This window comes from Rhinolophus hipposideros, assembly GCF_964194185.1.
Source record: "Rhinolophus hipposideros genome assembly, chromosome: 15".
Taxonomy (NCBI): Eukaryota; Metazoa; Chordata; class Mammalia; order Chiroptera; family Rhinolophidae; genus Rhinolophus; species Rhinolophus hipposideros.
Genome location: NC_138061.1, coordinates 9,210,470 through 9,236,126, shown reverse-complemented (window position 1 = coordinate 9,236,126; position 25,657 = coordinate 9,210,470).

Sequence of the window (25,657 nt, the reverse complement as noted above, 5' to 3'; positions counted from 1 at the left end):
TGTTCTTTTCATTTCGGCAAAAAATGTGGTAATGCAAGGTATTCCCTTCGCCCTCGGTAGTCTGTCTGGGACACCTTCCAGGTTGGCACATGTTTTACAATTGATCTCTGTTCCTTGTTCCCCATTGATTGCTACTTGGATTGTTTCCACTTCTTTGATCACTCAATAAATATTTATTAAGCATGTATTAAATTCCAGCCTCTGCTCTAGACCAAGGTTTCTGCCCTTATGGCATTTCTGGCAATGGACACTCGTGTCGTCCCTTCCTGCTCATGGGGTATGTGTGTCAGAGAGTGGGGATTTTAGGTGTTGATGGGTCCTCCCCAGGTGCCACATATCTACCTCTAAAGTGTGTCTTTTACAATTCTGTAATTGGTATTTTTGTGTAGAAAAAGTCATTTCTTTTCTAGAATTCCGTCTCCTGTGAAAGTGATTATATATATATATATATATATATATATATATATATATATATATATATATATATATATATATAATCAGAAATGCAGAGAGAATAATTGAAGTCATAATGGAAGAGCTCCTTTGTTCGGGAAACACTGATGGAATTTCTCACTTGTATTTTGGCTCCTTTCCTTTCTCAGCAGATGTAATTTAAAGTGTAGGAAGACCATCATTCTGAGGTTTCCTCGGGCTCTGAAGTGTCTGGGGACTGACAGAGGTCTCCAATGAAACTTGACATCTTTCTAGAACTTGCAGGGGAGAGAGGGGGGTTTATAAATCTGGGGATCACTTTCAGACTCTCAGCAGTGTGGTTTCAGCTGGCTTCCTGAGCTTATGCTATGGGAAAAGCCTGCTCTGGGAACAGGAAAAGCAGCTTTGGGGAAAGATCCTATTAAGGTTTCTGATCTCCCCAGATAGCAGATAGCCTATAGAGCATTAATTTAAATCAGATCTGTGATTTGAATGCAATGTCTTTATTTTGCTGAGTGATCTCTGACTTAATGTTTAAATGGTTTCAGCATCTCTTGAAATAGAGCCGAATAATTATTGCAATCATCACCTACCATGAATGCAAAGAAACCAGTGTGGGCTGAAAACAGTTACATGTCAGGTTCTCCATCCACCTGGGAGACCTCTAATTCCTTTTCTTAGTGTTCCTGGAACCTTTTCTTAGGGGGTGAGAGTGATACTGACTACAGACAGAAGGGGAGCATGTTATATGGGAGAACGGGGTCAAATGAATGGGAGCCCTGAAGCCTGAGCCTCGGGTTCAAATACCAGAATGGTTTTGACTTGCATTTCCGTAAAAGCTAGCGAAGTTGAGCATCTTTTCATTCATAGGTTGGCCATTTGTTTTTCTTCTTGGGAGAAGTATTGTTCAGGTCTTCTGGCCATTTTTTAATTGTATTGTTTGTTTTTTTTGGTGTTCAGTTGTGTGAGTTCTTTATATATTTTCCATATTAGCCCTTTATCCGAGGTGTTGTTTACAAATATCTTCTACCATTAGGTTGGTTGCCTCTTTGTTTTTTTGATGGTTTCTTTTGCTGTGCAGAAGCTTTTTAGTTTGATAGCGTCCCATTCATTTATTTTAGCTTTTACTTCCTTGCCTTTGAGGTCAAATTCATAAAATCCTCTCAAAGACCAAGGTCCATAAATTTAGTATCTTTGTTTTCTTCTATGCATTTTATTGTTTCAGATCTTATATTTAGGTCTTTGATCCATTTTGAGTTAATTTTTATGTATGGTGAAAAACAGCAGTGTAGTTTTATTTTTTTGCAAGTAGTTTTCCAATTTTACCTGCACCACTTATTGAAGAGGCTTTCTTTTCTCCATTGTATGCTTTTGGCTCCTTTGTCAAAAATTATGTGCCCATGTATATGTGGGTTTATTTCTGGGTTCTCAGTTCTCAACAAGACAAGTAATAACAAATGTTGGAGAAGTTGTGGAGAAAATGGAATCTTCATACACTGCTGTGGGAATGTAAATTGGTACAGCCACTATGGAAAACAATATGGAGGTTGCTCAAAAAGTTAAGAATAGAATTACCATATGACCCAGCAATCCCTCTTCTGGGCATCTACCTGAAAGAACTGAAAATATTCATAAAGCTATATGTACCCCTATGTTCACTGCAGCATTATTCACGGTGGTCAAGACATGGAGACAACCAAAGTGTCTTTCAATAGTGACTGGATAAAGAAGAGGTGGTACATATATACAATGGAATATTTCTTTACCATAAGAAAACACGAAATGCTGCCATTTGCAACAGCATTGATGGATCTTGAGAATATCAGGCTAAGTGAAATAAGTCAGATGGAAAAAGTCGAGAACCATATGATTTCACTCGTATGTGGGATATAAATCTGAAAGCAACAAATGAACAAGTTAAACAAACAAAAACTCATAGACACAGACAACAGTTTAGTGGTTACCAGAGAGAAAGGGGTGGGGAGGGAAGGTAGAAAAGGGTAAAGAGGGTCAAATATATAGAGACAGAAGATTTGACTTTGGATGGTGAACACAATGCAATATACAGATGATGTATTATAGAATTTACACTTGAAACCTGTATAATTTTATCAACCAATGTCACCTCAATAAATTTAATTAAAAAATAAAATTACATGGTAAATGAAAAAAAAATACCAGGCTGGGTACTTACTAATTATGTGACTGTAGGCATGTTATTATCCTCCCCAGGTCTCAGTTTCCTCATCTATAAAATTTGATAATAATACAGATAGTCCCTGATTTACAATGGTTGAACTTAAGCAACTTTTTTGACTCTCTGATGGTGCAAAAATGATATACAGTCAGTAGAAACCATACTTTGAATTTTGATCTTTTCCAGGTTAGAGATGTGCAGTACCATACTCTACAATTCAGGAGATAAATGTGACCATACTCTACAATTCAGGAGATAAATGTGACAAGTTTTGGATTTAGAAATGGAGGTGATGGAGAGGTTAAGGGTGAAGAGTGACATTTAAGTTTCTGACTTGTATACCAGGATGGAGAGTGGTTCACTGAGATGGGAAAGAACCAGGTGGACAAGGGAGATGGGGTGGAGGTAACGCATAGGAAGTCATGAATTCTTCCTTACAGCACCATCTGAGCCTTGCCCGATGGAGTTCACCTCCACACAGGAAGATGCTATTTCTGAATTTTGTGTCACCAGAATCTCTGGGAACAAGTTTTCAGATTTCTCTTTCATTAACATCACCAAATTGTTACCTTTTTCATACTCCTTGGGGGAACTCAATTCAACCTCTAAAAGAAATGCAATTTTATCTAGACTGAGTCTAAGTCAAGTTCACTCTCCTTTTAGTAATAAATAACAATATGAACAGCCACCATTCCTGAGGGCCATTGTGCTAGCCGCTGGACATTTGCAACTTTATCTATGCTTGGTCCTAATTCAGACCACCATCAAGCATTAGACTTAGTTCTAATTTAGCAGTCAAGAAATTAATTGATTAAAAAGATTCCTTGCCAGGAGCCAAGTGTGCTGTGCCAGACCCTTGGGCTATAAGGACAACTAGGACATGAGCCTGTCCTCAGAGTGGGGTGAGAGAAGAGGGAAGACAGATGTGGGAATGAAAGTGTCAGTACTGTGTTAGATTATTATGCCAGGAGTGGGGAGTTGGTAGAGGGGACCTTTGTTTCCTCAGTGGAGAAGGCAGTTGATTTGAGGTGGGTCCTTATTCACTTTATTTTTTTTTCACTTTCATATCAATTTATTGAGGCAAAATAATTTGTTTAAGCAGAATGGAATATAGAACATATATCAATATGATAGCATGCCTATTTTGAAAAGTACTTTACAAAAGTCATAGAAAAATAATAATTACAGTAGTTTGCAACTCCTCTAGTGCTCAAACTGTTCCAGTTAATAGTAAACCTATTATCTTTGGAAGCCCTCATATAAACTTTGTAGTTTGGCTGTTACTATGGTGTTTTTATGAGGCAGCTGAAACTCAAAGAGGTAAATTCAGAAGCATACAGCAAGTGAAAGGCAAAGTTCAGACTTAAATACACGTCTGTCTGATTCCAAACTCTATGCTCCTTTTACTATGTAGGAAATTAATTACTCTGTTTCAAAAAGAATAAAAATTATGTTTTTTCCTTGATTGTTTATAGAGAATAATGCTATCACTTTATCTCCCCCAATTCCATAGCAGAATGGGGAAGGATGTGGATATTATTGATGAGTATACCTTTACCTAAAATGGATCTTGCTTATCTGGGTTGTTTTGATCTCTTCCAACATACAATGGGAGATGGACATGGATGCAGATTTTATTTGCTGAACCATTTGAAAATAAGTGGCAGGCATTGGTTTTAAACTTTTTGTGAACAAATTTATACCATTCATGTTAACTTGTATCTCTTTATTTCATTATTATGAAATTTGTGAAATTGAAAAAAAAACATACAATCGAGTCTTAGTGGTGAATGTGGGTGACCATACCCACATTCAAAGGAAAAAAATAAATCACCATACCACAGGAATCCTTCAATAAATTTGTTTGTTTTTTTCTCCATACAGCTGCATACTCTGGTGTTTTTTCATTTCTGCAGGACTCCCTTGAGCATATCTTGCAGGACAAGTCTAATGGTAACAAACTCCTTCAGCTTTTGTTTATCTGGGAATGTCTGCATTTCTCCCTCACTTTTGAAGGACAGTTCTGCCAGATGTACGATTCTTCATTTACAGTTTTTTTTTCTTTTCTTTTAGCACTTTGAATACATCAGCCCACTGCCTTCTGGCCTCCAAAGTTTCTGATGAGAGATCTTATTGAGGATCCCTCATATGTGATGATTCATTTCTCTTTTGCTGCTTTTAAGATAGTCCGTTTTTCTGTATCTTTTGAAAGTCTGATTATAATGTATTTGAGTGGGAGTCTCTTTGAGTTCATATAACTTGGAGTTAGTTGAGTTTCTTTAATGTTTACATTCACCTCTTTTATCAATTTTGGCAAGTTTTCAACCATTATTTATTCAGATATTCTCTCTGCCCCTTTCTCTGTCCCTCCTCTGTCTGGGACTCCCATGATGCCTATGCTGGTCTGCTTATTGGTGTTCCACAGGTCCTTTAGGCTCTGTTTACTTTTCTTCAGTCTTTTTCTTTCTGTTTCTCAGACTCAACTATTTCCATTGTCCTATCTTCAAGTTTGCTGATTTTTTCTTCTGCTTGCTCAAATCTGCCTTTGACTCCTTCTAGTTAATTTTTCATTTCAGTTATTCTGCTTTTCAGCTTCAGAATATTTTTTGGGGTTCTTTTTAGGTTTTCTAGATCTTTATTGATATTTCCGTTTTGTTCATATATCAATTTTCTTGACTTTCAACACATCTTCCTTTAGTTCTTTGAACATCTTTAAGACAGTTGTTTTAAAGTCTCTGTCTAGTAGATTTGCCACCATGTCTTTTATAGAGATAGTTTCTATTGATTTATTTTTTCCTCTGAATGGGCCATACCTTCTTGTTTCTTTGTATGGCTTGTGATTTTTTATTTTGTTGTTGAAAACTTAGGCATTTGTATCTAATAAGGTAGTAAATCTGGAAGCCAGAGTCACTCCCTTACCCAGGGTTTGCTGTTTTTTCTTATTGTTATAGTTATCGTTTTATTGTTTTTTAAAATTGTTGTGGACTTTCTGTGTGCCAAGGACCAGTCTGAAGTATAAACTTAGAGCCTTCTCAGTTCTTTTCTGAGACTGCATCCCTGGGCATGCGTGATCACTTTCTACTTTTCCCCATATATGCAGTTGCTTTGGAATGTCCTAGTCGTTAATGTGTTACTCCCAAAATGGGAAAAAGAAAAAAACTAAGAGGTAGAAAAAGGATGCCAGCCCTTTAAATGCCCTGGAAATTATTTCAGCCAGGGGGAAGGGATTTGCAACAGTAGAGGGAGGTGCAACAACAATGGCTGCCCTTTGTGATCAGAAGCAAAAATCAGCAATCAAACCACAGTCCCTGATATTTGGAGGACAGTGTCCTTTTTGCCCACCCTGGTTCCTGTCAGCTGTGTGCAAGTTGCTCCAGGAATATATGTACAGCTCTCTGCCAGGTGGCTGAGAGGTGGAAGACGTCATGTGACAATGATGGAGGCAGAGACTGGAGTTATGCAGCCAAGGAATACCAAGGATTGTTGTTGACATGAGAAGCTAAGGGAACAGCATGGAGTAGATTCTCCCCTAAAGCCTTTAAAGCCTTTAAGAGAGTATATTTCTGCCAATACCTTGATTTTGGACTTCAGGCTTCCCGAACCATGAGAGAACACATTTCTGTTTTTTTAAAGCACCCAGGTTGTGGTACTTTGTTACAGCAGCCACAGGAAACGAATACAGCCACCTTCAACATTTCCTGAAAACCAGCTCTCCTGGGACCCACACTTAGAGTCTTCACAGAGATGTGGTGTCCAACCATGGGGAGAATTCAAAACTCAAATTTTCTCGGTCAAAGGAGGCTTTTCAACAGCACAGGCGAGACCTCATGAGCTGCGCTGCTGCCTGTGGTGGAGCCATGACCACCTTCTGCCTCAGCAGACTCAATGAAACTGCACTTGGGAGAGAGGTCGGGAGAGAGGGAGCAGCCAGGTGGGAGACAGCACCCAACTCACACCTGGTGTGCTAAGAAGAATTAGAATGGAGAGGCGTTATGACACACTCCAGATGCTTCTGAGAACTTAGAGCCTGAGACCTGCAGCCTGTCTCTCTGATAAGTCAATTTGAGGCTGACCTACCGTTACCTCACATTGTGAAGTTGTTGGCGGGGTGAAGAGGAAGTTTCTCATCCTACTTTTGGGTTTAAGCTGCTACTTCCTCCTGTCACCAGCTGCAGTAACAGGTTAAAAATGAAAGTGAGAACCTCATTCCATAATTAAAGAATGCAAATCAGAATAACAAAGAGAGACCATTGTTCACCCATCAAATTGGCAAAAATTATACTAGAACTTTTTGGGGACAAGTGAGGGTGTGTGGCTGTCAATCTCAGAAGGTTGGTGTGAGTGGAAGTATTTGTAAACGCTAAGGAGGGTAATCTGGCAATGTCTATCAAAGTGTTTAATGACATACAGGTTCCTATACAGTGTACGGTTTACCTTACGGTTATACTTGCAAAAATTTGCTTAACTTAGATGTGTGCGATTCTCATTGTGGCACTGCTTGCAATGAAAACAACTACAGATAAAAAAATAAAATAACTGGAAACAGTTGGTTTACCAGGTAACTGGTAAAACATCATTTCCGGGTGTGTCTGTGAAGGTGTTTCCAGGAGAATAGATTTGATTTGGGAGACTGAGCAAAGAAGATCACCTTCCCCAATGTGGGAGCGCATCATCCAGTCTGATGAGGACCTAAATGGAACAAAAAGGTGAAGGAAAGGTGAATTTGCTCTTCTCTTGGGCTGGTTCATCTATTTCCTGATCTTAGACGTTAGCTCTACTGGTTCTCAGGTCTTCAGATTTAGATTAGAAACACACCCTAGATTTTCCTGGGCCTCCAGCAGATTATGGGACTTCTCAGTCTCCTTAATCACATAAGACTATTCCACATAATACATTTCTATCTATCTATCTATCTATCTATCTATCTATCTATCTATCTATCTACCATCTCCTATTGGTTCTGTTTCTCTGGAGAACCCTGATTAATATACAACCTAAATGTTTTTCAGTAGGAGATTGGATAATTTTATCATGGACATTTATTTATACTATGAGTTGTTAAAATGAATTGGGATACTTATTGTGGGGTAACTACACAGCTGGTGTATAAGTCGGTACAATCACTTTGGGAAACTGTTTATCAGCATCTACTAAGACTGAAAAAATGGTGCACTCCTATGAGAGTACCTCACAGATATGCAGGTGTACAATCACCAAAAGACATAAGAATGTTCCTACAAGCTATTGCTAATAACTCAATCTGGAAACAATCCATATATGCCCTAAATTATAAGTTGGATCAGTAAATTATGGAATAGTTATACTGTTGGAATGCTATACAGCAAAGAAAATGAATAAACTACTGCTCCATGTAGCAACATAGGTAAATCTTACAAACATAATGTTGAGTAAAAGAAGCCAGACAGAAAAGAGTGTAATAGTACATATCACTACATGATTCCAGGTGTCTGAAATATATATACATGGAGAGAGAGAGAGAGAATAAAACCTTAATTGAATAATTAAGGTTTAATTATTGAACCTTAATTAAAAGCATGCAAATATATGCAGTTACATGCATTAATATTTTACTGGAAAAACGCGCAAGAAATATTGATAGTGGTGATCTTTGCAGAGGATTGGAAGTGTGGGAGAGAGTGAATGGTCCTTTTTAATTTTAAGCCTTTCGCTGTATAGTTTGAAGTCTTCTTTCCCCTTCCTGTGCATGCATTGTCTTTATTGAAATAATACAATAAAATGTGGGTGGAGGGCAGCCTGTGGGGGGCCCCTTGCACTCACTGTCTCACATTTGCGCGGCAGTCCTCTGTGGAGCAGTCCTGAGCCCACGATGGGAAACACGCCCAGCAGAGCCACTGGCTCGAGCACCCCTGGTACTCCCCAGGATTGTGCTACATGGGGCAGCTGACCACTGCAGTTATGTCGTAGAATGAGCAAAGCCCGTTACCCAGGGCCCTAGTTCATGGAAGACCCAGTCCATTCCATTTTTGTAGGCCAAATTATAGAATTACCCACCTTTGTTTTATATAGCTGTTTCAATAGATCTAAGGGCACCATACATTTACTGAGGGACCTTGCCTGAGAGAGTGAGGGAAAGAGAGAGAACAAGTTATGTCTTTGAACAATCACATGTTGCATATTTAATACCTGCAAATCACCCAGGTTAGCAGAGTCAAGTTTCCTGGAGGAAACAGCCAGGCTCCTAGATGTGCTTTGAACTTTCCAGAGACTCAGTTAGGCTGTTTACATTAGTACCACGGTGAGTGCAGTCGTCATTCTCTCTAACCTGTGACAATTGTGATAATGAAGTAGGGCCTTGATGTCCCCTAACTGCTTTCTTGGTGGAGAACAAATTCTTTAGGGCTGAGCTATTCGGTTCAAGGAGTTGTTGGCTAGTGTATATCACGACCTAACAGGAAAGAAATCCCACGTTTTCCTAGAAATTCAAGGAACATGCTGTCACTTGTGTAGAATAGCTGTACAGCGGTCATCTCCAGGCATTTGCACACTGCCAAGTGGCCCCGTGAGACGGACATCACTCTAAAGCCACAAGAACAGGGCAAAATTGAAACAGCGGGTCACTAGGAAGTTTCTAATTGATTCAAAAGTTTAACTTCCCTTTGGAGGAGCATTGCTAACTTAGAATATTAAAGTGGGAAAATTAGGTGGGAAAAGAAGCAGGTCTTCCAACAGTAGATTTCAAAGCTGAGTTAGGCAAGGGGGAGAAAAATATTCTATTGCTTAAACAGAAACGTATCATTGTACTCAACCAAGGGTATTTCAAAGCATCATTTTGCCTCTGTTTTGTGACAGAGCTTTCCTTTATGATATCAGCTTTCCTGATGATCTCACCATGAAGTTAGTTCTAGCAAGGTCTTCCTGTAGCCTCCAGCTCCAGCCTTAGTTTCGTGAGATGGTTAATAACAGAACTGGCCTCCGCTGAAAATCCAAGTTGCAGCTGATGCCTAGACATGGGGGCTGTTCCTCTTAGGAAGGAGGAGCTCATCTATTTCACCTGAGAAGGCGTAAGCCCCAGGTGATTACCACCTCTCAATTCTACTGACAAGGATTCTGATTCATTAATCCTCTGCTGTAGGAGAAGGGTGGTGTCAGCTCTGTGATGAGCATGTTTGGAACGAATCTGAATGGAATGTGGCATCATTGTGATATAGCCCTGGTTAATCTCCTGTCTCAGAACTAGAAGCCCCTGGGCATATTTCCTATGCAAATATGTAACACAGAGGGAGCAGACTGAGCATCTGCGTCTGAGTGGAGACAGAAAGATGACACAGACGAAACTTCTGGGATGCTCTGTGACTCAGATGAAGTCCCACGTGCGGCCTGAGAACTGCATCATCCCACCTTTATGAACAAAGTCAGAGTGAGATGGGAAGAAGGCTCTTGATACCTGCAGGAGATGGGAGGGCACACATGCTTGTGCTCACCAGGCCTCACCCAGCTTTCCCTGCTGGAGCGGTGCTATTTGAAGTTGACCAATGGGCCTACTACAGCAAGTACGAGTTAAACGAATGTGGCAATGACTGTCTGCCAGTCCTTATAGGAATTATATACCAAGACAGATATAGTATATCCTTTTCTTAGTAGAATAATCCGGACACAAATCATGATTCATCTTCATGTGCAAATTTGTCAACTGAGGTTTTTTTCACCCTCAAATTCACCCTATAAATTGTAATTTGTATCATTTCCTTGTTTTTATTAGCCTTGTTTTATTTTAAACTGAGTAGTCTTGCTTGCTCACTGACTCAACATTTTCTCAAAGAAGAAAGATTGAAGAGCAGATGCTTCCAAGGTTTAGATCCACAGACATCAAGATGGGGACCAAGTCCCTTGAAACGGGCCCTCTCTCCAGATAAAAATATAGATAGATCTCTTTATCTATATAAAGATAACCCAATGCTAAGACACAGCATGATGGGGGAACCCATAGGTAAGGAGGGGAGAGGGGGCCTGTTTTAGGAGGTGGTTTGTGATCTGACTCTTGGACTGTGAGAAGGAACCAGCCATCCGTAGACCAGGAAAGAGAATTTCTGAACTTGGGGAAGCAGAAGGAAGGAGCTTGGCAAGTTTGAGGAACTAAGGACAGCATGGATTCCAGGCTCCCTGTGTACGCCCTCAGAACCTGTGTGTATCCTCCCAATACAGGGCGTCTGGACGTCTGTCTCCCTTCGCTGTGTTCTAATCATCTGGTATCTCCAGCACTTAGTCCCCTGCCGGGCACATAGTAGGTACACAGCACATGTTTCTTGAATGGAGAGTCAATGACTCAGTGGTCTTTTTGGTGCTGGGTACCAGTTACCTGTCTCCTTAGAAGCTGTTACTTGTAAAGGAGGCTGTTTGCAGACCCCGTGGGCCTCAAGGAGCTGTGGGGCCAGTTTCCGATTGCTGGGACCTTCTCTGGGGCTCTCATCAGACACAGAATTGCCCAGACTGTGTTCCGTGGTTGGTGTGTTGGTATTTCTGCCTGCAATCCTTGCTCTAGTTAATTCTGATTGCATGGATAACTCTGCGGCAACTTTGGGTTAATTCTGTAAATGAATTTCATAGACAGTACTGTAGTAATACAGATATTGTAGGCTTTGGGACTGGAACACACATGGGAGAGTATCTAATCCAGCCTTCTCATTGTATGAGGATCAGAAGGTAAAGTGACTTATCCAAGGTCACATGATGAGGTAACGGCAGGAAGGAGACTGGTCCCTGGAGCCCTTGACTCCCAGCCTTGCTATTTCCAACACCCATCCAGCCACAAATTCACCCTTGACTCTCTGTGTTTCTGCTCCCCACCCACACCATACAAAGGGAAGGAGAGTGGGGTGAGAGCATGGGCTCTGGAGTCAGGCTGCCCAGCTGCAGATCCCAACTTCACTGCCTGCTTAAGCAACACCTCAGTTTCCCTATCTACACCATGAGCTAACAATGACATGTATCTTTTAGTGTAGTGACAATTAAACAAAATAATGCATGCAAAGAACCTGGCACTTAGTAAGGGCTTCATAAATGCCCGTTATTATTATCCTTTCTTCAAACACTATTCTGGAGACAGCACAGGCTCAGCACACATTTTCAACCATCCTCTCCTCTCAGCATTTTTTTTTTTTCCTATTAGCTGCTGAACTGGGTTTTATTTATTCATCTCTCCCCGGGCAAATGTATCTACTGTTGGTAAAATTATACACCCCGAGCTATTGTTTTCTTATTAAATTTTAGGAAATGACACCACAATGCTTATGCATTCCTGTCAAAGACTGCCAGTGTTGGAAGGAGGCTTATTATGATTAGAGAAGTTAATTAGTCATGCAGCAGGAGTGCAAATAGCATGGAGGCTCTATGTGGAGGGGGCTCTATGTGGAGAAAAGTGGCTTGAATTTGGTCTTGAAGATGAAATTGTAAATGAGACAAGGGATTTACATGCATGAAATTCATCTCTCTAAAGAGAAAGGGAGAAAATGCAATCGGAAATGAAAAGGTCTGAAAAGGCTTCAGTTGTCTACATAAAACACTAGCTTCATGCCTCATATTTGTCAGCTGCTTAATGGGGATTTACATGGATGGGTAGATGGGTAGGTAATAAGTTGCTGGATGGACAGGCAGATGGACAGCTGGACAGGTGGAAGGGTGGACGCTGGATTCATAGAAGGGTCGATGGATTTGTGGCTGAGTCGATGGATGTGTGAACAGATCCTTGATGATGTAACATTTACAATATAAATACACTGTATTTTTTTGGTGGGCATCATATATAATAGAATTTATCAAAATTTCTATGTTTGTAGCATAAAACCTGTGGCAGTATTACAAAGAGTAAGTGTATCTGTATGAAGTCACATGTTTTATTTGCCCCAGCTATCAGTAAGAAAAAACAAATATCAATCAACTTTGTTAGAGGAAAACTGAACTGCCTTTCTATTCTCTGTATAGAAAACTACTCAGAATTATTGTCACAGGAATAGGGAAAAAAAAAAGGAAAGGAAGTAAAACAAACTGTGCCGGGCGGCTAATTCATCAGTCATGTGACTGTTCTGTGGTATGCGTAGAGTTTTAAAGTTTGTTCTGATTATTTTCTCACACTAAAAATAATTCATGTTTGTATTTAATTTTATACTTGTGACTTTATAAGCTTTTTCTTAATGAGGGAACCCAAAAGTGTGTACATTGCATGCCCCACAGAACGTGATTCCAAAGCATAAACTCCCTGATTCCCCTCTCCCCTTCTTCTAGCTCACCAGACAGTATCCCAGCCCATTGAACCAGACCACCTGTTTGCTGACACCTGAGCTCCTGAATGTGGCGGGAAGGAGATAGAGAATTGGGAAGGCTATTTCTGACCTCAGAATGGGCACTCGGTACTGCTCCAACCCATACGATGCTTTCTCAGTAAATCCACCTTTCCACGCTTCTCCATGACTATCCCACACCTTCGCTTTCCTCAGACGCCCAACACCTTTCCCGTCCGCTTAACTGATAGCCTCATTATGTCTCCCACTGGAGGTGGCCATTCACATTGCTCCCTTTTCTGGAGTTCAGCTCTCATGGTAGAAATGCTTTGGGCCTGTTTTTGCCACCCCCATGGATTTCTTTCTATCCTGTAATTCCTACTTCTTCATAGCTTCTGTGCACATGGAATTTCTACCCACTCATGGTTTCCATCACCTTATGATTATGACACTCTGCCTTCCAGAGAGGAGCAAATGCTTGTTGTACATACACCAACTTGGTTCCCTGTTGTCCACAGTGGAGGAAATGCAGATTTTGTAGGTTTGCCGTGTAAACTACTTTTGGTCAAATTAACACATAAATTAGTGAGGCTGTGAACTGAACACCAAACAATATACATTGGGAGTCAGAAATTTACCAAGTCATTCCCTCATTAAAGGAGAAATCACTTTGAACAGCCACCACAGGCTTGGTGGAATTAGCATTTTAAAACAATTGAATGCATTCTTTCATCTTTTACGCTCTTGTATAGACTTTAATGGAGTAAACAGGGGAGGGGGAAAAGTTAGTAAAATATGAAAGGGAGAAATTAGGCAGACTGCTAATCCTTTAGCAGAATTAAACTCAGATGCCTCCAAGGTATTTCTGGGCTGCTTTACAGAAAATAGCTAAGTAATGAATCCACTTTATGGATCTTTGCGTGGCCACAAATGCCAAATCTCTTTAAAATGTTGTAACATTTATTTCTGAGTTTCTCTGGAAGTTACATGAGGAAGGACTTTCAGGTGGCAGTGTTTAGAATCTCTAAAACATTTACCCTGTCATTTAGAAGACGTGAAAATTGTCTTGGTGGACTGCGCAGGATTCCCTGGCCTGGGGGCGTGCCAGGTTGAGGAGGAGGGAGCAGATTCCCATCCCTCTGGTTTCTTGGGAGAAACACCTCCCAGTGACAGATTGGTGGAGATGTGCTGAGTGTGTGAAACTGTGTGCTTGGTCCTGGAAATGTGGTTGGTTCAGCGGGCAACCGGAACCGCCATTAGAAACAATCCTGGGGAGGTGGTGGGGCTCCTTACTTGAGCCGAATCGTTTACTTAGGGCAGTGAATTCATTCATCAACTAGTGTTTCTGAGCACCTACTGTGTACCTGGTGCTGTCCTTGGTGCTGGGGCAATTTGATGGTTAGCCTGCAGACCTGGTCCTTGCCCTTTTCAGCCTGCATTCTTTTTTTTTTTTTAATTTATTTATTGGGGTGACAATTGTTAATGAAATTACATAATTTCAGGTGTACAATTCTGTATTACATCAACTATAAATCCGATTGTGTGTTCACCACCCAGAGTCAGTTCTCCTTCCATCACCATATATTTGATCCCCCTTACCCTCATCTCCCACCCCCACCCCCCTTACCCTCTGGTAACCACTAAACTATTGTCTGTGTCTATGAGTTTTTGTTTCTCATTTGTCTTGTTTTTGGTTTATGTACCACATATAAGTGAAATCATAGGGTTCTCTGCTTTTTCTGTCTGACTTATTTCGCTTAGCATTATACTCTCAAAATCCATCCATGTTGTCACAAATGTTCCTATATCATCTTTTCTTACCGCCGAATAGTATTCCATTGTGTATATATACCACAACTTCTTTATCCATTCGTCTATTGAAGGACATTTTGGTTGTTTCCATGTCTTGGCCACTGTAAACAAAGCTGCAATGAACATTGGAGTACACGTGTCTCTATAGAGAAATGCTTTCAAATTTTTTGGGTAGATACCCAGGAGAGCGATTGCTGGGTCATATGGTAATTCTATTCGTAATTTCTTGAGGAACCTCCACACTGCCTTCCATAGCATCAGCCTGCATTCTAATGGGACGATAACTGAGGTTCTACCCTCTTAGGTTCAGTGCCTGGAAACTGTGAATTTAACTGACAAAAGACAAATTAACAGGGGAAAAAAGAATACAGATTTTATTAATAAGTTACATGCACAGAAATTTACAGAAAAGAAGTAAAGGTCAAAGAATTGGTTAGACTTGAGGGCTTCTATACCAGTTTAACAAACGAAAGAGGGGTTGTATTTCAAGGGATGATAAAGCGTGAGAAAGTGACTAGGAAATGTATGGGGAACTAATGGGAGATCAGAGTTATTTCAGTACAGTGTGTTTTTGTAGACTCGTTGGGGTGCGGACCCTCCACCTCTGGTGATAAGGGCTGTGCTCCTCTTCCTGGTATGGGGGGACACATTTACAAAGGGGAATTGATGCCCAGCTTGTAGGCAGAAAAGGGGAGGTAAGAGAACTCTTCCTGCATCTATTGACTCTCAAATCCTTCAGCTCAAAATAATCCTCATTCCAAAGTGGCATTTTGGGGGATGGGATATCCTGACACCTTCAAGAGGCACAAGGGTAGGTAGCAAAGGGCAGAGGCTATACCTTTGGAGATGGACCATGGTAAGGCCTTTGGATTTTACTCAATATGCGACAAGAGGTACCAGTGAAGGGGTTTAAGGAAAGGAGTGACGTAATCTGATTTACATTTTAAAACTTTGCTCTGGCATCTTTGTGGAGACTATTCATATCACTCTTCTCTACTTGGGAGGTAAGCTGAGGACATGGGGTGCTCCTCGTCCCATAAACGGGAGCTAGTGTGTGGTCAGCCTGTCGGCAGAGGGCAGTGGGGCTACATGGCGGGTCCTCTGCCCCTGGTTGGTAGAGGCGGAAGCTGGGCACCTTCACAAATAAAGAAGAAAAGATTTCTTAAATTACCCTTCCTCGCTCCCTTTGTACGTTTCTGTAATCATTGGAAATTTCTTACTTGATTCTTATATTATTTCTTAAGATTTGGGGCAAAACTTGTAAGGGCAGGAATCAACTTAGTGGCCTCCAGGGACTGGAGGTAAAAGAAGGAGATGATCTGCCCCAAGGCACAAGGGAACTTTCTGGGGTAATGAGAATGTCCTCTACCTTAGTCGTGGTGGTGGTCACATGGCCTTATCCAAAAGCCCTGAACGGGATACTCCCAAAGGGTGAATTTTCCTGCTTGTGAATTATACCTCAATAAACCTGACTTTATTTTTAAAATAAAGTAAAAGTAAATTGAATTAATAGACTAAATGTATGGGCAATAGAATGGTAGACTTCCCCCACCCCTTGTTCTTTTTTTTTCGAATAAAAAAGACACTGATAAGTGTTATTTAAAGTGTCTGTTTGAATGGCAGAGAGGACTGAATCACCCGTTTTCAGATCCGGCTGTGTCAGATTTGGAATCACCACAGCAAGGGACCACTTCATTATACAAAAGAAAACTCAGCAAGGATTAAAATATAACTTTTGCCAATATTAAGCAAGGATGACTTATCTCCCTCCTCTAACCCGTTTCAATACAATATGAACTCAATATAAATCAGCAATATGTGACTGTATTTTCATTATAAAAATTCAAACATCCCAGACTTTTTGAAAACTCAGAATCTTCTTTCTCCTCTTTTTCCTCCCAGGAAATCATGGCTAAGAATTTATTGAATGTGCTTTCAAAACATCCCCAATATTTTAAAACACACATTTATACTTGTGTATATATAAGTGAGCATTGTATGCACACATATAGCTTCAGTTTCTTTTTAAAGTAAGTAAATAGGATCATTCTGTACATAGTGAACTGTTGATTTTTTTTCACTTGGCATGATGTTTTGCAGATCTTTACAAGCCACTGAGTCTTGATTAAAATAATTAAAAAATATTTGTTCCAGAACATTCCACTCAATATGGTGGTATCAAAACATATTTAATCCATTTCCCTATTGATAAATATTTGCTTTTTCCTTTTCAATTTTGGGTCATTTTAATAGCTACCTTTAATATTCCTCTTTAGATATATATTGGTAGGAAAGATAGTTAAAAGTGAAACTGCTGGGTTGGAAAGAGGGTGTATTTTAAATTCTGTAAGTTTTTATCGCTAGCATAGATTCTGTAAACTGCCTTCCAAATATCTTACCAGTTTTTGCTCCTGTCTTGGTATATGCCCTGCTGATCTCCACATCTCCATAGACAGATATTATTCTGAACCTGAAGTCTGATGCTTGTATTCAGCCTGCCTTCTCTGTTTCCAAAGTCACCAACAGATTATCTGATGAATGACCCTCTTCTCCTAGTAACTCCCATCCACACTCCACACTGTCACTTAAATAAGTGTCACTTCCTTAGGCTGGTCTCCCCTGATGCTCTAAACTAGGTTTGATCCCCCTATCAGCTGCTTTCATCATAGCCTACATTTCTTTGTACGTACGTATGTGTTAAACAATTACTTGTTTCATGCTTATCTTCCACCCTAGACTCATTCATTCTTATACTCATTCATTCATAGCACTGGCTGGCAGATCTAGTGTAGGTGTCAGGAGCCCAGACCCTGGAATCAAACTTCTGGGGTCCAAAACCAACCTCGTCACTTACTAACTGTATGACCAAATTACGTAGCTTATCTCTGCCCACTTCCCAGGCTTTTAGGGAATTGAGAGATTGCACATCAAACACTCCAAAGGGCAACTGGCATACATATCGTAAGAGCTAAATCAATTCTATCTAGTATGTCTTATTATATGCAAGGCAGGGTGCCAGGTGTGGGGATTCAGCAGGAAGGAAGACTGTCAAAAAAATCAGAACAATTTCACAGCAGCTATCACAGAAATACATGCAGGGCGGGGTGGAAAGGGGAGATTCCTCTGAGTGTGGTAAAAGGAGGCCTCCCTATGAAGGTGACTTGTGAACTGAGGCCAGAGGAACAGGGGAGCCATGAGCTCTACCAAGAGTTCGGAGAAGAGCATTTTAGGCAGAGGAAACAGCAAGTACAAAAGTCCTGGGGCAGGAATATGATACGTAGAACAGAGCCCGAGTGATGGGAGGATGGAGAGCAAAGGTGAGAGGTCAGGTTCTCCACGATATCACAATGCGTAGTATAGGGCAGATCACTATGTAGGTATCCTACAGATTCATAGAATAAGGGAATGAGTGATGAATGGATAAATGAGTAAAGAAAGGAAGGGACGATATGACTGGGTTAGAGGCTTTCTTCTGCTCTCAGATACCATCTTCCCATTTTCATTCACTCCTGGAGAAGAAGCAGGTGAGCATGTCTTTGGCAACCTAACCAGCTGGAGGATGGGAGAGGAGAGCAGACATTTTAGTCTGGATGAGATGTGAAGGCCCCTCAGATCACACTCACGGCACCGACGTACCTCCCTTCCTACCAAGACACTGAGATCTCTCTGGAAGAAGGAATTTTGTGGCTCCTGTGCACAGAAAAGGTGACAGTGGACATTTCAACCAGACAAGCCTGGAAGGGTTTTCATGGAAAACCCCCACTTCCAATAGTGAAGTCATTTGCCCTGAAGCAAACCTAATGGTGGGAGTTCAATCACCAGGCATTTACTTATTGTGCCAGGATGGCCTGGGGTTTCCACTTAGTGACTTGTGTCCTGATGCTGAGTGTCCACCCTACACAAACACGTGTAGCCAAGTGCCCATAAATGTACCCACTCTACAAAGTTCATGCTGCTCTAACCCTCTGGGTTGATGTGATTAAGCAGGAACGTACGAACCAGAGTCTGGTGAGATGGGATTAAACAAAAACTATTAGCATTTTTTAAAGTTTAGCGCTTTAGCTTGTCCACACTGTTTGGAAGCAAATACTATCTTATTTATTATCATGACCACCGTCATATGAGAAAAATCGCTCGCTAGTGGCATGTGATCCTAGGCCCAAATCCCACGCCTTTCCCACTAGTCAGGGATGCTGTTTTTATCATACGTTACAAGGCATTGGGAAATCCAACTTTCAGAGCCACTTTATTTTTCTAGGCAGTTTTATGGGACAAACATATCTCGTCTATATTATATCTATTTATAAGAGAAGTCAATTTTATTTAAAAAATTCATTCACATATTTAAAATCTATTTTTGAACCAACTTCAGGCCAGGGCAAAGGGCTTCGGTTTTCACAAATCCTGAATTAGTGGGATGAAAATTAAAGTGGTTTTCATTGTTTTCCTGTTTATATTCACCAGCCTTCTGACACTTTTGATCCTGTACCTGGCTTCATGGGAGAAATCCTGCAAAGAAGGTGCTCCCCTGGGGCTGAATCAGCCTGTTGTTGTTGTTTTTTTTTAATGAAATTCTTTAACATTTGTTCATGAAACTTTCAAATTTGGTTGGCAAGGTTGCTATGGCAACTAGTGTACCTGGACAACTCCTGTAACTGGATGAACAGCTGTCTGGAACATTCCTCCCACAGGGCGTTGCCTCTGCAACCTGCAGCCATTGCCTTGCTGGGGCCTTGCAAGAGCTCTGGTCTGTGTTCTAACCCCAATACAGGTCCTATCTGAAGGCCCTGTCACACTGCAGCCTGAATGGCTCACATCTAGCATCTTCACCACTACTTTTATTCTCCTCATCATAGAACATGCCAGGGGTGAGAGACTTGCATGATGGTAGAATTAGTGTTTTACCTGGAGAGATGAAAAAAAATATTTTCTAGACCCACGGGAGCCTGAAGAACCAAAGAAGAATACAAATAAAGCTCATATTTTCTTACGCTTTACCTTTTACAAGATGGATGGCTCTAGAAACACTACAAATTACACTTCCTAAAAGCTGGCACGGAGTAGGAAAAAAAACATGAACAATCGTTCGCTTAACAAATATTTGTCTTTTGATGGTTGCCAGATGGGAGGGGAGTTGGGAAAGGGTGGAAAAGGTGAAGGGATTAAGAAGTACAACCTGGTTGTTACAAAGTAGTCATGGGGAATATAGAGTACAGCATAAGGAATATAGTCATGGAGATGTAGAGTACAGCATAAGGAATATAATATTGTAATAACTACCAGTGGTGTCAGATGGTTACTAGATTTACTGGGGTGATAGATGAGAAGAGGGTTTGGGAACAGGGTGAAAAAGGTGAAGTGATTAAGAAGTACAAATTGGTAGATACAAAATAGTCATAGGAATGCAAAAGCACAGCATGGGGAAGATAGTCAATAACATGTTAATAGCTATGTACAGTGAATGCCAGATGGGTGCTAGATGATTCAGGGGGGTCACTTCTTAAATTATATAAATATCTAACCATGTGCCGTACGCCTGAAATTAATGAAAAATAATATTGAATGTCAGCTGTAATTGAACAGTTTTAAAAGGGGGAAAAGGTGAAGGAGAATAAGAAGTCCAAATTTCCAGGTATGAAACAAATAAGTCATGGGGCTGTAATGTACAGCATGGGGAACATAGTCAATACGTGGTACTGTGTCAGATGGTTGCTAGACTTATGGTGATCACTTCTTTAGGCATATAAATGTTGAACACTTATGGTGTACACTGAAACTGATATAATATGTATTAGCTGTATTTTAATAAAGATCTTAAAAAATATTTATCGAGCACCTACTATGTGCTGGGCACTGTTCTAGATGCTGGAGATTCAAGGTGCTGGAGTCAGATGGTTGTCAGTTGGCAGCTTGCTAACCGTGTATGAACAAGCGTGATTATGACTTGCTCCATGGAGAGAGTGTCCTGGAGTCTGCCTTGCGTGGTGTCCTGTACATAGCAGGTGCTTCACAAACATTGTCAGGATGGTAATAAGAGTGAGGAACAGCAGGCTGAGATAAAAGGAACAGTGGGTTTCAAATCAGGAGGCCTAGGGACCCCAAGACAAGTCACTTTTGCCTCCCTCAGCCCCCTTCGTTTTTTAAAAAGTGGGAATAGTAATATCTCCCTTGCAGAGGTGTGGTGGAAGTTTAATGAGCTAATATCCTTGAAAGTTCCTAGTGTAGTGGCTGGCACTAAGAAGCCCTCGAAAAGAATGTCTGCAAGGTGTGGGAGAGGAGGATGGGGAAGGAGCAGGCTGCCGAAAGAGTCCTATGAGCCATTTTGGACTTCCTCCTAATAGCATCAGGGAGCCTCTGGAGGGTTCTCAGTGACAGGGCCAGGCTCTGGTTTTTGGTAGCTCCCTCTGGCTGCAGCCTGGAGTCGGGAGGGACAACTGGCAGGCTTCTGCCCTAATGCAAATGTTAACCTATGCAAGAAAGTGTCCCAGCCTGGGCTGCAGCAGGTGCATTCAGGTGGGTGCGTTGGAGGTTTAGAATTAGCACCTAGTGTTTGTCAGTATGGGTGGGAGACGAAGGAGCTATTCAAATGCAGAGTCAAGATGACACCCTCATTTTTAGCTTGTACAACTGGGGAAAGAATTGTGCCTCCAATCTGAGGTGTTGGGTAAAGGAGGAAGAATGAGATTGTGGGACAAATTGCAGAATTCAACCTTGCACACAGGAAATGTGAGGGGTCTGCAGGCTGACCCAAGGGGAGGTCCAGGATGTGGCACCAAGCCAACAAGCCCCAGGGAAAATGTGCTCCTCCAATGAGCCGAAAATCAGCAGGCCTGTGCTTGTGTTTCAGCCACATGCGTTACTAATCACATTACTCGTGGTTCCATACCGACTAAGCACCAATGTCCATGACACAGCGGTGAATGAGACAGATCTGGACCCCCTAGAGTTTGCATTCTGGTGTGGGAGACAACAGCAAGCATGGGACCAGTATGTAGATAGAATAATTTGCCCCCAGTTTGAGTAATGGAGAGAAAGAGGTTGGAGTGTTTGACAGTAGCTGATGTGGCTTGGTGGTGTGGTCAGGGAAGACATTTAAAACAGGTGACATTTAAAACCAGGAGGAGGTGACCTTTAAAATCAGGTCAAAAGAATCAAAGACCTTGGGTGAGTCACACAGACTCTTGGAGCCTCAGTTTCAGAATCTGCAAACAGGAATGATGATGTTTTCTTTACAGATCAATGACACCATTCTTCAGTGCAACTTTTAGCTCCATAAATGTGAGGCCCTGTTATCGGGTAACAATGGAGGTATGGGAAGTTTTTGGCTCTGTCCTAATGTCTTTGATGGCATCAGAAAGAGAGAAGGGCATTTGCTTACTGCCCAGAAGTTTCCTTAGAATCAGAGGTCCTGGCCCGGTGAAGCAGTCAAGGTTTCACATGTGGACTCAACTCCACCCCCTCCACAACCCAGGGCTGGGTAGGGGCGGCTTGGGGGGGTGGGGTTGGAGAAAGGAAGGGTAGGTGCGCAGAGAGGGTGGTGGTGGTGGTGGTGGTGGTGGTCTTGGCTGCACTGTGCTTTATGGCCACAAGAGGGCTCATAGCTCACAAACTTTTCCTCCAATAAATCTTCTATGTTCTCTTTTGACACAGTTTCATTGAATGAGCCCCATCCTGTAACGTTTGTAATTGCTATTTAATTATGCATGATTATCGGACAATTAAGCACTTTGATAATAGCTAAACATTAATTTTAGCATCTTGATTTTTATAAATGTTTAAATATGTTTCTCATACAGAGCTATTCAAACGCTGATGATTAAATCAAATGGTTGGGTTTATAATTTTCTGGAGGTTTTTCCTTTGAAATTAAATTTCCCCACTAAAAGTTTCCTTTCATTGTACCCTTGATCAGCTGTTGGGCTCATGTTTACAATGGTAATTGTTCTCTTTCCACCTTATGCTTGTGTGAGCCTTGGCTTCAGCTGCCAGATTTGTTAGACACCCTGCATGAGCATAAAGCCCTGCTCAGTGATTCACTGTCTGACCATCCAGTATCAAGTTGGAAATAAGCAAAAAGGGAAGTCTACAATAACTAGAGACTTGGGAGCATCACTGTGCAATAGTGTTCACGCTGAGATTTTCAGGTTGGCACAAGCACAGGCAGTAAATTTGGCTGCAGGTTCAGCCTTTGCTCAGATGGAAAAAAACATCCCATGGTCATGGTGACTCCTTCTGTTCATAGGAGGTCAGCAGAGAGCCATGAACTTCACCTTCTCAAGTGCACTTTCCTGCTGCAAGTCCTCTGAACATTGGCCATGCTAAGAGCAATGTGTTCAAGATGATTAGGAGAAAGAGAGCTTTCCAGCCCACTCACATAGTATTCAGTCATATTATGGGCCACCACACACCCATCACTTGCAATAAGAGCTGTCCCCTGTTTGGGATTGGGACCTCTAGGTCTTAGAGCTTTCCTGAGGAGCGGGGGCCTTTTCACAAGGCTGACTGGTGATGCGGACCCCAAGGAAAAAGACTTCAAGTATGGACGTCTTTGGGGCTCAGTAAGCTACCTCACGGAAGAGGCATGCCGGTTCCCTCTGTCTTGAACACGTGGCTTTGGCGTCCAGCTTTGCTGGTCTTCAGGATCTCTGCTCACCTGGCACCGCGGCACCTCTGCTCACACCTTCAGCAGCTGTCGTGGATGCTTGGATTTGGGAGGGGCTACGAGGGCATCCCGCATTGTGTGAATCTTGGTGCCAGAGATTCTGGAAGCTGAACGAGGGTTTGTCTCCGGCCCAGCCAACCCATCAGATACCAGGTGAGTATCTGATGCCCTCACCTGAGGGCACGACACACCAGTGATTGGACACTGAGAGCTAACTCACAGCCAACGGTATCTGAGTCAGGGACAGGACACACTTCGAGGTCTGGGAACAGTGTCCCAGCCAGACTGTTCTTCGGGTGTGACCACAGGATATTTTCTGCTGCTTGAATCTCACCTGTTCTTGCTTTTTTGGGGGTGGGGGTGGGGGCTGGGTCTGGTTCTTTGTCTTTTCTTTCGATGCTATAAAATCCATCCAAAGAATTGCTTGTTAGATTAGTTAACTTCTGTTCTTTACCACCAAGACCCTTGATATAGCTACTGACAAAGCAGCTCTTCTTCCTCATTTCTCCCTTCTTTTCTTCTCATTTGAGACTGAGTTGTCCTTTTTGGCACTTGCTTCTGGCCCAGGGCTGGCTCCACCCTCTTTTTGACTCATGCAAATAATTTCCCGAAGCTATAATGCAAATAATTTTCCCAGCACTCAATGAACCTTCCAACCCACACCCACTCCCTGGTTCTCCCTTCATCTCCAGGCCTACGTGTTCCCTCTTCCTAGAGAGACAGCTTGGGAGGGTGAGTTTTCAAATCAGAGTCCCCAGGTTCAACTCCAGCCTCTACTGTTTACTTCTGTGTGACTTTGTGCCCTATTTTATTTTTTCTGTATGTGTATCTCAAATGCCTCATCTGAAAAATGGGCATAATAATGTATAGCTTATTCTTATTACTTACCGTAATAAGAATTCAGTTCATGAAGACATGTAAAGTGCCTAGGACAGTGCCTGGCACACAGTGAGTGCTCAATAACAATAGCTGTTACTATTATTGCTGTGTCGATTTGTTATGAGAATTAACTGAGGTGATGCATGTAATGTGTTCAGTATGGTTCCTGGCACATAGTAGGTACTCACTTGTGGTTAATTGTTATCATCCATCTGATGGACTCTCTCATCCTTTAGATATGGTTCAAGTCAGCTCTACACAAAGTGTCCTGACCTTATTTGCTGTTGGTTGACTTAACCCAAAGGAGCAAGTGGAAAGAAAAATAAAGAGATGTAGGTTTGGGTTAGGAATTCAAATGAGGTGGAAAAAGATCCTGCCCATCAACTTGGGCTCCCTTGGCTGATGGCATGTCTCTCTGGACAGCCCTGTGATTTCTGTTTAATAGAAAAAATATCAATTAGCAGGTACTTATGGAGCTGTTATTGTAGGATCCAACCCTAGTCCGTGAGCATTGCTGGTTTTCTGGGGTTTGTATTTGTTTATCTGATTCCTTCATGCTTCTTTATGTGTGTGTGTGTGTGTGTGTGTGTGTGTGTGTGTGTGTGTGTATTTCCCCTTCTCTCTTTTGGTTTTAATACAGTTTGGGTTGGAAAATTCCAGCCTGTGTGGGAGGATATGAGGGAAAGGCTTGTATGGAAAGACAGGAGAATAGTGCATTTTAAAGGCAGACCATGGTGGTTCAGGTGGGCCAAGGGGAGGGATCTGGGGAGAGACAGGGTGAGGAAAGAACTGGGCTCTGCCTAGGAGTGGTCTCATCCTCCTTCCTCATCCCTGTTCCCATCCAACCCATTCTTCCTACTATGCCAAGGCCCTCCCCCACTCATTCTCTTCAAATATTTCCTTGGTTGGGGAAGAATCTGGCTGGAAGTGTCTATTGAAAGGATCATGTGTATATTCTAGGGACCCCCAAAGCCAGGAGTGTTGATGCTCTAGGCTAAGTAGACCAGTGGGAGGAAGAGTTTGGGCAGACAGGCATATACTTTGGGCAAGATGGATTCTGTCTACAACCTTTGCCTGGATATTCTCTGAGCTACTGACTTGGAATAACTCTTCCTGTCCTACAGTTTCCACTTGTGACTTACAATTCTTTCCCTTTAAAAAAATATTTCTTACCAAATGCTATTGTATTCATACAGATGATAATAGTAATAAACCCAGCACAAACATGTCCTGAGCATTTTTCATATCCTATGCACTGTCCACAGTCTGGATGTATTTTCCTCCTTTAATCCAGGTAACACCTTATACATTAGGCCTTATCATCTCCGTTTTGCAGGTAAAGAAACAGAGATTTGCAGAGATTAAATGACATGCCTAAGACCACATAGTTAGTAAATTGTAGAGCCAGAATTTCATCAT